We start from the raw sequence: 15,300 nt of genomic DNA, 5'->3' as shown, positions 1-15,300 counted from the left end.
TAAATTAAACAAAATTTGTAAATCCAATGAGCAGTTTCAGCCCTTGCATCTTTTAGCCCTCCAAATGCACTATTGGTTTTCACCCTCAGCTTCCATTTTAAATTAAATTTAAAATGGCTCCTGATTAGGAGTTACAGATGAGGATCAGTTCTACATGGTCATCATAGATCATGATCAAATAGGAAACACATATAATCTGCTCAAGGCTCAAAGCATTGGACTGTGGTTAAAGCATTTGCAAAGTGCAACCATGGCTAAAGCATATAAACATTACAACTCTACAAGCAAAGCATTACAAGAGATGATGTCTGTTACAATATGATTGAGACTCTTTCATTCGTCCCACCTCACTTAGTGCTAAAGCAAGCTACAAGCGTAGGCTTGAAAGCTACAAACGAAGCTAAGAAACACAAAGTCCTTTGGCTAGTTCAGTGTTATTCATGTTCAAGCGAGTTTCAACAATACCATTGTAACTGTTACGGATATGCGAGGTCGGGTGGTTTCTTGGTCCTCCGCTGGTACAAGGAAAAAAACCACAACTCCCATAACTTTAATCCAGCCAGTTTCATTATCAACCACTTTAACGGCTTCACGCCCCTGTTGCACCAACACCTTCAATTCAGGAACCTCGTTATCCAACCTTTCGACCACTTTAATGCCTTCACGTTCCTATTGCACCAACACTTTCAATCCAGCAACCTCGTTAACCAACCTTTTGACCACTTTAATGCATTTACGTCCCTGTTGCACCAATACCTTCAATTCGGCAACCTCGCTCTCCAACCTTTGCAGACGTTGATTTGCAATCATGTTGTCTCTCCTCAAATGAAATTCGTTGTCGTCAACATCATTTTCACACCAACAGAAATACTCACACTTCTTGATGCCAAGTTCCTGTGTGTTGTATGAGCTTTAGGAATTTGAAATTTGGTCAAGAAATAAAATCACACGTATTGAAACATATTGAATGTTTACTTATAACGAATCAACATGTGTAGTAGGGCCGTTCACGGTTGCCATTCTTATCTGACTTAGTTATTCTGATACAGGCTTTCGTTCGACATTCACAATTCACCATAGCTGAACTACCATCACTCTCGGTAGGCGACGCCATTGATTAATCTTAACTATCTACACAAAAAAATCAGGGATTTCATCATAAGCAACTGAATCATTTCATCATAAGTACACGGCGGGTATTCTTTCCATGACATTTTTCTTGTCAAAAACCAGTCACATTACTCAGCAAAATAAATGAGCCATAGCCCTTCTGAATTTGTGTTGTTTCTTTGGAGCTTGACAAATTTTCAAATTCGAACATATTGCTGTACGTGCTACCATATGCCCTTCTGAATTTGTGTTGTTTCTTAATTTTCAGTCCATTGGGAAGGACTCAAGGTTTGGACCAAGTTCCTCAATGGCTTAATGTAAGTTTTAAAGAATCAGTACAATATAAGATTGTTTAAAGAATGATTTTGAGTTTTATACAATCTAGTTTAGGGTTTTGAGCCCAATAATTTGATTTTAAAGAATACAAACAAGGGTTGTATTCTACTGATTTATAAACTATTGGATCAAAATTATTGGCTACAAACCCTAAACAAGATTGTCCAAAACTGTATTTTTTATAGAGAAAACTGATTCTTTAAAATCAAAACTAGATTGTTTTGAGCCGAATACAAACAGGGTTTGTATTGTACTAATAACAAGATTGTTTAAAGAATCATTACAATACAAGCCCTAAACAAGATTGTTTAAAGAATCAGTACAAGACAAACACAAACACGGGTTTAGGGCGTCGAGTTTTCAACCCAAGAAAGAGGAAAAACATGGATCTGAAACCTAGGTTTTTGCTTTCGAAACCCTAGAGATGAAGAAGAGGAATCCAGATTTTTAGCTTTCGAAACCCATCTTCCCCTCCCATCGAAGCTAAAAAACAAAAAACAAAACCCTAACCCCTTTTCCAATGGATAGAATGGAAGAAAATGGTACAAAACCCACATTTTAGGTCACAAAATAAAAGAGAAAAGGAAAGAAAGTGTGGGGACAACCTTACCTGTGGGAGGGAGATGATATCCGGAGAAGGAGATGAGGGCTTTAGCTTTCGTTTCAGATGGAAGAAGGTTTTTGGGTTTTCCCTCAAAGCCAACGAGCGAAGGAGACGAAGAGAATGGGGTTTTCCTCATTTGTTTCTTTTTGGTCGACGCCCTAATCTGTCTAAAAATGTATGGTGTAGATCAAAGCGATCCAAGGGCTGAGGTTAAAAGGCGCTGGGCAACTCACTAATGTGTAGAGAGTTTCTCTACACATTTGTGTAGGAACCGTTATCTCAGATAGGAATATATTAAAAATTCGTTTAATACAACATATATTCCTATATATAAACGAATTTTTAATATATTCCCATCTCTTATCAGTTCTTAAAACCGGGATACATAACACAGTTTCCCCTTGTCAGAATTTCCATATTTAACTTACTAGATTGATTCGAGTGCTAAATTAAATCAAAGAATAGTTTATGTCAGTTGTAGGTTGGAAATATTAAATAAATTTTTTGGGTACATATATATTATCTTACCAGTGTAACGCGCGCAAGATCCCAAATGAATTTTGTCTATATCCGATCGTTCCACCATTCCTGTGTACTTATGAGAGTCAAGTAATTACAACCTTTTTGACGATTTCTTAATTGTGTATCAAACTTAGAAGGTGTGGTTGTGATCTTATCTTCAGGTTTATCTCCCTCACATCACGTGTGAGGTCGTCTCAAGCTCTGCACCAACAAGGTTTGATAAGGCAGGTGTTAGCTAGACTCAGCTTGTATAGTTATCAATTAAATCGATTTGGAACGTGATAACTATCATGTTGTTAATACTTTATTGCAATTTTAATTTCATTCTGGTTCTAAAACTTTAAGAGTTATTGTTTTATGCCATCATGATGTTTTAATTAAAGAAATGCTTTTAGGATATTATGAATATGAGACAAAAAGTTTCAACCATGGGAATACATGTAATTAGTAACAGATATAAGAAAGGAAAGAAATGAAAATCGTAAATGAATAACGGTGATGGGAAGCCAGGAGCTATCCTCGATAAATGACTAGACAACATGAGAGTCATGCGCAACCCTATTGATGACGGAATCCTCTGAAGACAATGAGTCTCTAGGCGATAGGATCTACCGTAACAAGTCCGCACGAAACCGACCGTGTAGGCCAAGGTAACAGGCGAATGGGAGCTGGAGTACCTTGGGGTAACGTTGATACTTAAATGAAGTGATAATGAAATTTTGGGAGTTTATATTTAGTGTCTCGTGCTTTACAGTTAATTATCTTTGTTGGTTTCATAAAGTTTTCTTTCCAGCACTTGTTTGTCAATAGATATTTCTTATGAACCTGTTTCATTTCATTGATACCCAATACTTGTTGAGCATAGCCATATGATCATGTTGTCCTGACTCAGTTTTCATCTCAGAGTCAGAGAATGAAGAGGATCGTTTGGGGACGAGGACATTTAGTTCGTTGGGTAGAGAAATGGAGTCGAATAACGATTGGAGATGACGAGCTACGCCAATCTCTATAGTTTAAAGTTTTTATTTGGAGAAACATTTATGAACTTCTAATTATGCTTTTATTTTAGATATTGCATTTGAATAATTGTAATGGGATTTTCTTTTGAGTCGTGAAATAAGATTTATAGATGGTAGTGTTTGAAGTTAGAATGATTATGTTGGAAAAAAAATCATGGTTTGTTGGACAGGTTTTGTTCTTGTTCGTAGCGACGTGTCGGATCGGGTCATTACATAAAATATATCAGTCAGCTAATAAGACACAGGCTGGAGTAAGAGCCTTGATTTGGCAGTTACTCGTTGAGGGAATGCAGGAGTACGGCCATGAATTTTCACTGGTAGCATGGGAACACAGACACAGCTGTAGCGGAGTGTCAAAGGAAAAGTTGAAAGCATGGAAGGGGAAAGAAAGGTTAAGCTTTTAAAGGGAAAGGGTTGTTGAAACTTGAAAGGATGAAAAGGGGATAAAGGGATGGTGAAACTAATGGTGCTCTTTGGTGTTTAAGGGAGTTTTAGAAGGATGTAGTTATTAGACGTTCTTGATTTCAAGAATTTGTTAGTTTAAAGAACAAGAAGGGTTGGTTAATCAGTTAAGGGTAACGAAGAATCATAGAAAGGGTGTTAAAAGATGGGATCAAGAAAGGGAAACAAGAAGGGGATTCAGTTACGAGAAGGGTATCCACTTCCAAATAAAGTTGTACTGTAAACTGTGTCCCAAGCTTTTCCTAAAAAGTTTAAGAAATTTGTTTCAAAGAAACTTGTTACTTATTGTAGGAGATACCATTATCTTGCTCGATTTAATTCTTGCATTCGAATTTAACTGTGCATGATTTGCTATCCATTTTGCACAACCGGCATACCCAGTTGTTTCATGTTCAGATACTTAAATAACGTATGGACCCTCATAAACTACTGTTTTCTCATTTTGTCTTGCATTCTGATGCGATGCTTGATGAAGATATTTGTAAGAAAATCTAGATTTAGGGGTATTTAAGTCTTTCATCTTTGCAGCAATATAAGAGGCAGTTTAGGCATTTTTGTTGGGATGCCTTGCTTGCGTTCTTTCAATTGGTCTATACCATACCCTCTTTGAACCCCTTTTGTGGCAAAGAGGGTACAGTTGTGATTAGCATACCCTCTTATACCATACCCTCTTTGTAGGACATGTAAACTGTGTTTATGAATAACTACTTTGGTGTCTTGTCCTCTGCATTTGTAGTTTTAGCTTCTCATTAATTATCAACACTAGCCATTGTTTAAAAGAAATGGTTCTACTATGTCCCACTGAATACTACTCAGGCTACCAATCTCTTACTGGGTCAAATTAGATACCCTTGATCATCCTTTTTTGTCATGGATATTTTAGTACTGGATCATTTCCTCGTTACTCTAAATAGAATGCATTAGCAACATGCAAGGTTGAATATTCTGAATTTGTCCTATTTACTAGGATACCTTGTATCTTTTGTCATTTGGCTCTTGGAGAGATTTCTAGGAAGAAGTAGGGGTGTAAATGGATATTCAAAAATTCGATTACCGTCCGCATCCGAATCCATTTAAAGCGAATATTATCCGGATCCGTTTCAAGCGGATATTATCCGAATCCGTTTATGAGATATCCGGCTCTTAGCGGATGCGAATCTGGTAAATGGTATATCCGATCCGGTTAACATCCGAATCCGAGAAGTAAATCATTTTTATTTATTATTAATAATATCATTAATATTTATTTTTAGTAATGACACACTATCTTTTGTTTCTAAAAGTAAAGTAAATTTTCTTTTTAGAAAAAAACAAAAAAAAAGTGTTTTGGGTAGGAAATGAAGTAATCTCTCATTTTAAGGGCATTCTTGGAGTTTGACATGGCTTCTTTATGAAGCAACAAATGTGGCCTATAGGATGAAAGAGACAAATGGATGATGATGATTGAAAGAAGATGTCATAGTTTCTAGAGAATTCTAAAGCAAAAAAGCCATCTAGGTCATTGATGGTAAATGGACGGCTCAAATCAATTTTTCAACTTAGGGTTATATAAAAACCCAAAATGTAATTAAAAGAGGGGACTTTTAAGGTTTGCAAGGAGAAACAAGAGAGGAGAAATGAGGAGGCTGAGACACCATCTTCGGCATTTCTTGGTGCCTCCAACCACACAAAAATCCACCGCCGCCCGTCTCCACCTTCTCACAGCCATCTCCATCACCGCCAGTCACCTTCATCTCTAACCCAATCCCCATCTCCATCCCCATTTCTCTTCATCTTTCACAGTCAGCACCCCCACTTCCCCTGTTCAAAATAGCCCAACCCATTCCATCATATACACACACAAAAAAGAAAGAAAAAACCCAAAGACCACTACGAACACCATCATCCATCCCGACCGCCTCTCTTTCTGCCTTTATTTTAAAAGGAAGAAGAGGATCTCATATATTTTAGGGTTTGAGAGTTAATTTTGTGAAGAGAAGGTAGAGGTCTGGTTTTAGGACTTGGAAAATTCATTTGAGGAGTAAGAAGGATAAGAAAGATAAAGTGTTGCAATAAAATGTTCGAATTTACAGTATAAACGGATACGGATATTATCCGAATCCGAACAATATCCGGCGGATACGAATTCGGTAATAGATATTAAATATCCGTCAAATTCGAATCCGAATCCGAATTCGGATAGTGTATACGGTAATCGAATTCGGATATAGCCATATCCGATTCGAATTCGATCCGTTTACACCCCTAGGAAGAAGGGATACTTATCAACTGAGTGCTTGTCTCTTCCTTTTGATATTTATTTAACAACAAGAAATGGAGCAACTATGTCCAATAACGGCAGCTAGTCTTCCAAACTTTTATGTAGTAATGCATCTTTTTACTATTCATGTTACTGTTCCTTTTGATATTTTTTTGGAGAAAGGGTTAACTGTAACTATTGATATTTATGAGAAATGATAAGATGAAGGGTGCCCTTGCAAAAATCAGCTTCAAGGGCACCCCTATTGGTTAATTTCTGCATACTGTGGCGCTGAAAAAAGTGGATGGCGCTGAAAAAAGTGGAAACTGTGTTGACTTTGCAGAAATCAACCAATAAGGGCATCCTTGAAGCTGATTTTTGCAGGGGCGACCTTCATTCTATCATTCCTCGATAGTTATATAACTGTTTCTATTATGTGTGTTATATTTTATCATTTTACGTCGCTTATGGACCCCAACGTGCATTTCCATATCCATACTGCCTAACTTTTAGGTAGGTTACTTTTAATCCTGGACGTCTTTCCTCTTTCCTCACAAAACTTTGCTCAAAAGCTTTACTTGTCTCGCATCCCCTAAACAAGGTGGATGCTATATCATTTTAGCCATCAATATTATATTATAGTGGTCGAACTCTACCCGCGAATACATGCATGCATGTATCAATAAGAAGATTTGTAAGAAACATTACATGTTAGTGATTAAATGTAAATTTGCCTACAAATCCTTGTTTGGGTCATAGTGGCATGAACCTTCAAAATATCACAATTCATAGATACTTTGGGTTAGAAAATGGCATATTTTCAACTCATTCTAGGATAATGGGCACGGAGGGCATAGAAAGGACAAAATAATGGAGAAGCAGCTTAAATTAAGGACACAAAACTATCCTGCCCGGCATGTAGTAGGAGGATAATGGGCAAGGTGAGCATAGTTGAAGAAGCTGCATGTGGTGGATCAGAGTTGATTTTTATGAGAGGGGAGGATTGAAAGGTTTCAATCCTCCCCGGTTCTGGATCACAACCGGGGAGGGTTGTGACCCAGAACTGGACAATATCTATACACAGCGGGGCAGGGGCGTGACATAATGGTATCAGAGCCGGACCTCCCATCCAGTATGGTGTGCCATCGAGGACGCTGGGCCCTAAGGGGGGTGGATTGAAAGATCCCACATCGGAAAGGAAGGAAAAGTTATTGGGCTATATATGTGGATTCCCCTCTCCCTGTGTAGACGAGTTTTTGCAGAAAAACAAAACCGGGGAGGGTTGTGACCCAGAACCGGACAATATCTACACAGCGGGGCAGGGGCGTGACATAATGGTATCAGAGCCGGACCTCCCATCCAATACGGTGTGCCAGCGAGGACGCTGGGCCCTATATGTGGATTCCCCTCTCCCTGTGTAGACGCGTTTTCAGCATCTCCAAGGGGCGGGCCCCGCGGAGTGGGTCGGGCACGGTTAGCGCTGCTGGAAAATAAAACTGGGGAGGGTAGATGACCCAGAATCAGACAATTTCTACACAGTGGGGTCGGGGCGTGACAATCTGAACATGAAACAATTGGGTATGCCAGTTGTGGTACCCTTGCACACTTACCACCGGTGGGGGCGAATATTGTCTTAGACAAGGTGACATCACGCCTTGAAGCATCTCTTCTCCTCTCTTTTTCTCACCATCCACGACAGAACTTCTAACATATTCAACTTGAAGAAAGCTTGCAGAGTTGTTAGAAGGATATTAATTTGACTACTCAAGCTAATGGAAAAGAATATCAGGTGGCTCTTTTAGACTTAATCGGTTTCTATATATAAGATAATGCTAAATAAAGTACAGATGTCGTAACCTTTTAGAAGATTTCCTCCTTGTGAACTGTAGCCTATGGAAGATAGATCCTTATGCCATTTATATCCTCCTATTAGGTTTGAAAATAGGCAAGATCCAACAAAGTTAGAAATATCATGTCCCTTGAAAAATCTCTTAATTTAGCATTAGAGAGTGACACCGCCGCCCAAGAATTTTATGAAGAAGAATTTATAAAACTAAAGAAGAAGTTCACAGTTGAGAGGAAGAAATCTTCACTTCTCATCTATTATTTTATTCACATCTATTATTTTATTTATATAACTCATCCATCAACACTAAGTGAAAACAACGTTTTAAATAGAGGAGCACCTACTATAACGTTTCACACGTTTTTGTCTCTTTTTTCAATTCTAATTCTATGACTCAAATAGATAAATTCAACTTCCTATGAAATAGCACTCAACAACTATCACTTAAATAAGATAAGAATAAAACTCACACCACCGACTCAAAACTTAAAAAATAACGTTTCTAATTTTGGTGTGGACTTGGGTGGGCCCCACAAGCCTATCAGCGTTTGAATTAATATTCCAACACGCCCCCTTAATTCAAACTATATGAATGACTGTACTCCCTTCATATTCCAACACGCCCCCTTAATTCAAACTATATGAATGATTGTACTCCCTTCATATTCCAACACGCCCCCTTAATTCAAGCTATAGTTGTAGCAGCAATATACTCGGCTTCTGTGCTTCAGAGTGCCGTAGTAAGTTGCTTCTTGGATGCCCAAGCTATGACACCCGAACCAAGGCTAAAACAATAGTCCGTTATGCTTTTACGATCATCAATGAAACCTGCCCAATCACTATCAGAAAAACAAATCAATTTATTGTTAGTGACTTTTGAGTACACAACACCAAAATTGATTATGCCTTGGATGTATCTCATAATTCTCTTTGCTGCCCCAAGATGATGCTTGCTTGGACTGTGCATAAACCTGGAAATAATGCTAACGGCAAACATAATATCTGGTCTTGTATGAGTTAGATAAATCAAACCACCAATAGTACATCTAAAATTCTTCTCATTTGCTTTTTTCAACCCCATCTTGCAAAGTAAGTTTCTCATTAGTATTCATAGGTGTTTTTACAGGTGTACAATTTGTCATTCCAATTTTTTTCAATAAATCTAAAGCATACTTTTTTTGACATATGAAAATCCCATTAGATCCTTGAATAACTTCAATTCTAAGAAAATAATGCAACAGATCCAAATCTAACATTTCAAAAAATTTCAACATGCTCTCTTTAAATTCCTTAACCATATCAAGAGAACTCCCAGTATATATCGTATTATCAACGTATAAACAAATAACTACGATATCATCACCATGAATTTTAACATAAAGAGTTGGTTCACTAACACTCTTTTGAAATGAACTTTCAAGAAAATACCTTTCAATTTTACAATACCATGCTCTTGGCGCTTGTTTAAGCCCATAGAGTGTCTTCTTCAATTAGTACACTTTATGCCCCATTCCTTTGATCTCAAAGCCTTGAGGTTAATCCATATACACTTCTTCCTCAAGTTCTTCATTAAGAAATGATGATTTCACATCAAGCTGAAAAACTTGCCAATTCTTTTAAGCTGCTAAAGCCAAAACAGTTCTAATAGTATCCATTCTAGCAACATGTGCAAATATTTCAAAGTAATCAATACCTGACTTTTGGGCATAACCCTTTGCAACTAACCGAGCTTTGTGTCTTTGGAGAGAACCATCGGCATTAAACTTTGACTTGTAGATCCACTTAAGTCCAATTGCTTCTTTATTTGGTGGTAAATCCACCAATGTCCAAGTGTTGTTCTTCGTAATTGCATCAATCTCTTCCTTCATTGCTTCACACAATTCTTTCTTTTTCACTGCATCAACAAAACTAGAAGGCTCCATTGCAAAATAGGCAAACTCACAGGAATCATAAATATCAGCAAGACTTCTCATTCTCATGGGAGTAGAATCACCAGATGAACTTGGTGACTCATCAGGATTTGGTAAACAAACATCAAGAGAAGGAGTTTCACTTGATGTGTTTTCATTTAGAACACATAAGGGGGCTTCCTCATTATTTTTCCAATTCCAAGCTTCTTTTTCATTAAAAATAACATCACAACTTATGATTAATTTTTTAAAAATACGATCATAAAGACGGTACCCTTTTGTCTCCACACTATAACCAAAAAAAATACACTTCTTACTTTTATCATCTAACTTTTGTCTTTTTCAGATGGAACAAAAGCATAGGCTATAGAACCAAAAATTTTAAAATGACTCACATTGGATTTTCTTCCACTCTAAGCCTCATATGGAGTTTTTCCTTGAACTGTTTTTGTAGGAGCGTGATTGCATAGGTATACCGCTGTGGCTACTGCTTCAGCCCAATAATCATTAGGCAACTATTTGTCTTTTAGCATGCTCCTTACCGCCTCAACGAAGGTTCTATTTTTTCGCTCTGCAACTCCATTCTATTGTGAGGTATAGTTCGCTGTCAACTGTTGTTTTGATTCCACTTTCTTTACAGAAATTCTGAAATTATTTGAAAATAAATTCACCACCACGGTCAATACGAAGAGTAATAATAGAATGACCACTTTGGTTTCGTACAAGTGCCTTGAACTGTTTGAAGATTGAGAAAGCCTCATCTTTTTGTTTCAGAAAATATACCCATGTGATCGTTGAGTAATCATCAACAAATATACTGAAATATTTATTCCCACTCAAATATAAAGTTTGCATAGGGCCACAAATATCGGCATGTATAAGCATCAAAGGCTTATATGCCCTTCAAGACTTACCTCTTGGAAAATGCTCACGGTGATGTTTTCCCAAAATGCAAGCCTCACATACTTTTCCACCATATTTCAAAGAAGGAAAACCAACAGTCATATTCAATTTTTGCAGCAAAGGCAATCCTTCAAAATTTAAATGTCCATATCTTCTATGCCATAACATAGAGTCATCATTACATGCACTAAAAGCATTGAATATTAGTTTTGAAAATACTAGTGGAAACATCTTATTTTCTGTCATCTTAATAGAGAGAACTAGTTTCATACTTTTCTTATCATAAAGTTTATATTCTCCTTCATCAAAGATAGCACGGTACCCCTTTTTTATCAATTAGCCTAAACTTAGCAAATTTTGAGCCAACCCTGGAACATACATAACATCTTGAATTTATTTCTTGCCAACCAGTGTAGAAACTACAATGGGACCAATTCCATTGGCATTAACATAATTGTTATCACCCATCCTTACTCGTGGTTTGACAGTTTCATCTATTTCAAGAAAATAATCCTTGTTCCCGGTCATGTGGTTACTACAACCACTATCTAAATACCATATTTCATCATTCAATTCAGCATTGGCAGTTAGACATGACAAAAATACGTTATCTTCTTTTTCAACTTTTTCATCACTTTTCTCTTCATGATAGTTTGCTTGTTCCCTAGCCTTTTGATGACAATTTTTTTCAATATGACCATATTTTTTACAATAAAAACATTGTGGTAAATTCCTATTTTGATTTTCACTATCCTTATACTAACAATCCTTATCAGCATGGTTTGATTTCTTGCAAAAAGAACAAAATAATGAAGTAGATTCATGGTTACCTCCACTTTGATTTCTTTGATAACCACTGAATTGGCCTCTACCTCTTCCTCTGCCGTGGAATCCACCACGTCCACGACTCTTCCTCCTCGAAAACCTTTATTTGAATCATCAATTCTTTTCTTCGAATACACTTTTGATTGAAACGCTTGTTCTAGTGGATTTTCTGCAGTCCTATTCAATCTCTGCTCATGTGCTTGCAAAGAACCCATTAATTCATTCATAGAATATGTAGATAAATCTTTAAACTCTTCTATGACAGCAACTACATGATCAAATTTATTTGGAAGACTCCTTAACACTTTTTTAACAATTTATTTATCATTTAATTTTTTCCCCATAAGTTCTAATTTGATTTATAATAGAACTCACTCTAAAGAAAAAAACTTGAATTGATTCAGAATTTTTCATAAGTAAATTCTCAAAATCACAACGAAGGATTTGTAACTTAAGAGAAATTACCTTCGTAGTACGTTGGTATTCTTCTTGAAGCAAATCCCATGCTTCTTTTGATGTAGTTGCAGCCATGATCCTTGAAAATATTAGTTCATCCATGGCTTGTTGGATGAGGAAAAAAGCCCTTGCATCTTTATTTTTGATCTCCTTTAATTTGTTCTTTTGTGCCGCTGTCAATCTTTCCATTTATGCAAAATGTTCATACCCATTCTCTACCAATTCCCATAATTCATAAGACATAAACAACGCCTTCATCTTAATTGATCAAAATTGAAAATTATCTCCTTTAAATAAAAGAACACTTTGCTGAAAATTTGAGGAATTAGTATTACCTGCAATGTTGCAAACTTACTGACTTCTTGCCGGTGTTTTCTGAATTTGTCCCGTGCTTTCTACTCTAGGAAAATCCCAAGACCTTCTGCTCTGATACCACTCTGTAGGATTTAAGAACCAAAATACTTAAGGCAAGAAGACAAGAAAGGAACTTTTATTGAAGGAGAAAACAATACCAGTAGAATATGGTGTAATTTTTTCTCAACTACTGTTTCATAACTTTATTCCTTCACCGATTAGGTTACATCATCAGCCCCTTTAAATAGAAAAATTTCATTGCATAAGTGCAACACTATAGCACGTTTTCCCACCATCGTAATAACATCCGAACTCTACTTGACCACCAAAAGATAAACTCAGATTTCCTATTAAAACTCTGACACTTTTTTATACTACGGGTAAGTACGGATAAATAACAGACCCATAAGTTTGGACTCACAGTCTCACATTACCAACTCTATAAAGATAAAATCTGCTTTGGTGGGGACTTGGGTGGGCCCCACACAACAATTCACTGTTTGAAATTACTTTTCCAACCCCCCCTTAGATGAAGGTAAACCTCAGAGTTCTATAAAGTGATAAGGAATAAGAATCATACTATTAGAGCTTATTGAGTCGACTCGAAACTCAGTCAAGTTAGCTCAGCATGATCGGAATTTTGGTCGACTCGTCATAAAACTCAGGTTGTTCGAGTAAGTATTAGGTTCTATTGAGTCAATGACATGTTGATTAGATTTAACTCGAAGAGACTCTTGAATTTTTTAAGGGCACATTGATAGTCCGTAAACATTAAAAAAAGAATTTCCTTTTATATTTAGGCCAAAATAGATGCTATATGTGAGCTGCTCTTGCTTCTTTTGTTCCCCTTTTCGCCTCTCTCCACCTTTCTCTCATCTATTTGTCTCTCGGAATAGAACGTAGGAAAATGCAAAGATTGAGTAGGTGGTGAGAATTTTTGAAGTACATATAAAAGAGAAATTATATGGTGCCCGAGCGTGAAGTCAAGTGTATCACTCTTGATATTTGATACAATGCAGTACGCAGGGGCGGAGCCAGGAATTTAAACTTGGAGGGGCCGGACTAATTTACACTGGCCTCCATTGGTCATTAGGGGGCCCATGGCCATTAAACTAACCCAGCATGCATAAAAGGGATTTTGCAAGTCATTTTGGGGGGGGGGGGGGGGGGGGGGGTTGGGCATGGCCCCCCTCATGCTATATGTGCCTCCGCCCCTGGCGGTCCGATAAATGTATCGCCCTTGATATTTGATCATGGGCTGCAGTTGGATCAAATATCAAGGGTGGTACTGCCTACACGGGACTTCACGCTTGGGCATTGTATAAAAACACATATATAAAATGTTTAGGTTTCTTCTTTTGTTTTTTTTTTGTTTTATTGAAACCTTAGATTGATTATAAACCATTTTGATAGTTCATAGCTAGATTCTTCCATACTCAACCTTGTTCCACGATGTGGCTTGCATCAAATTAGTATTGTAGTGAACATTGTTGCCTCAAGCATAGCATGCGGTCGAGAAGGGGGTTCGTACAACTATTGTGGAAGAACTAGGACAGAGAGTAGAAATAGAACTTCACTAGCAGATCAAAGCCCTAACCCAGTGAATAACGGTTTGCAAAATTCATAACTGGATGACAGCAAGTTAGAAAAAAAAAATTGAATCAAATCCATGAAGCGGTTCCAAGATGACTTTCGTGGGAAAGAGAAAGAGATCAATCAAGAGATTCTAGGAGATGGGAATAGGAGATCAAAATCGAGATCCCAAAGTTTTTCACTGTTTATTAATAGAATTTTAGTATATGTATATTTTTTATTTGAGAAAAGTGTAGCTACACATACTTGTAGCTAACTTAGCTACACCGAAGCCTTAAAATACAGTGGGCCCCACATTGTTTCGGTGATGCAAACTATTCATTTGATAGCTCAGGAACTCTAAACACATTAACTAGTCAAAGCTAGCAAACACAGTCTACCAAAATAGTCATAACTCTTCAACTTTTCTTAACAGGCCTCCATTCCTTCTTAGGTTTTGGGGATTGGAGGGCGGGGGGCTAATCTGGAAGGCAATTGCACTCCTCTGTGACATGGCTGAAATCTTTGCAATTGCTGCAAATCTTGGGCTTTCGATCATAGTTTATTGGTTGCGTGATTACTTTCGAAGTTGTTCCAAGTTTGATTGCATTTAGTAGGGGTTGATCTGCTTTAACTTGGATGCGCATCCTAGCACAATTTAACCAAAACGAATCAGCAGTTGGGGTGTACACGTAGAGAGGCTTCTCAATGATACTGGCAATCATGGTCATTTTATGGGGGGTACAAAACTTCCCCGGGAGACGAATCCAAATGGGAATTTCAGAAGTGGTGTCAACTTCAAAACAACGGGATGCAATCTGCTTTTTCTCCAATGCTTTCCCCTCAAATGGGTTCACAAAGCTCCATTTCTTTTGAAACAGACCCAAAGGACAAAGAAATCATCTTCAAATTCAAATTTCCAACATATAAATGGATATGCTGGTTTTTATTCAAAGGATTAAGTCTACATACAAATTGCTCCAAAACAAGTCCGATTATGACTACAAAGAAATAATTTGCAACACGTAATGATCCATTCCATGGATCATCATTCGATCGAGTTCGAAGTACAAAAGCAAAGGAAATCAACAACAACTAATACTCTTACCAACAGACATAACAATCAAGCATGAAGAAATCAT

The 15,300-nt window shown here is 37.3% G+C and overlaps 1 long non-coding RNA gene across 1 annotated transcript; it reads right to left on the bottom strand.

The window, feature by feature from the left end:
* Positions 1-350: 350 nt before the first annotated feature.
* On the bottom strand, positions 351-2,138 carry LOC143860192 (uncharacterized). The gene is made up of 3 exons (XR_013239629.1): positions 2,057-2,138; positions 976-1,131; positions 351-894 (listed from the first exon to the last, which is right to left on the bottom strand). It is a non-coding gene; the product is annotated as an uncharacterized LOC143860192 (long non-coding RNA).
* Between the last annotated feature and the right edge of the window lie 13,162 nt (positions 2,139-15,300).

This window comes from Tasmannia lanceolata, unplaced genomic scaffold (genome assembly GCF_043159265.1).
Source record: "Tasmannia lanceolata isolate RefF3 unplaced genomic scaffold, GAP_Taslan_0.1 ptg000037l, whole genome shotgun sequence".
Lineage (NCBI taxonomy): Eukaryota > Viridiplantae > Streptophyta > Magnoliopsida > Canellales > Winteraceae > Tasmannia > Tasmannia lanceolata.
Note: the sequence above shows the minus strand (reverse complement) of the source record. Positions and strands in the feature narration are given on the sequence as shown.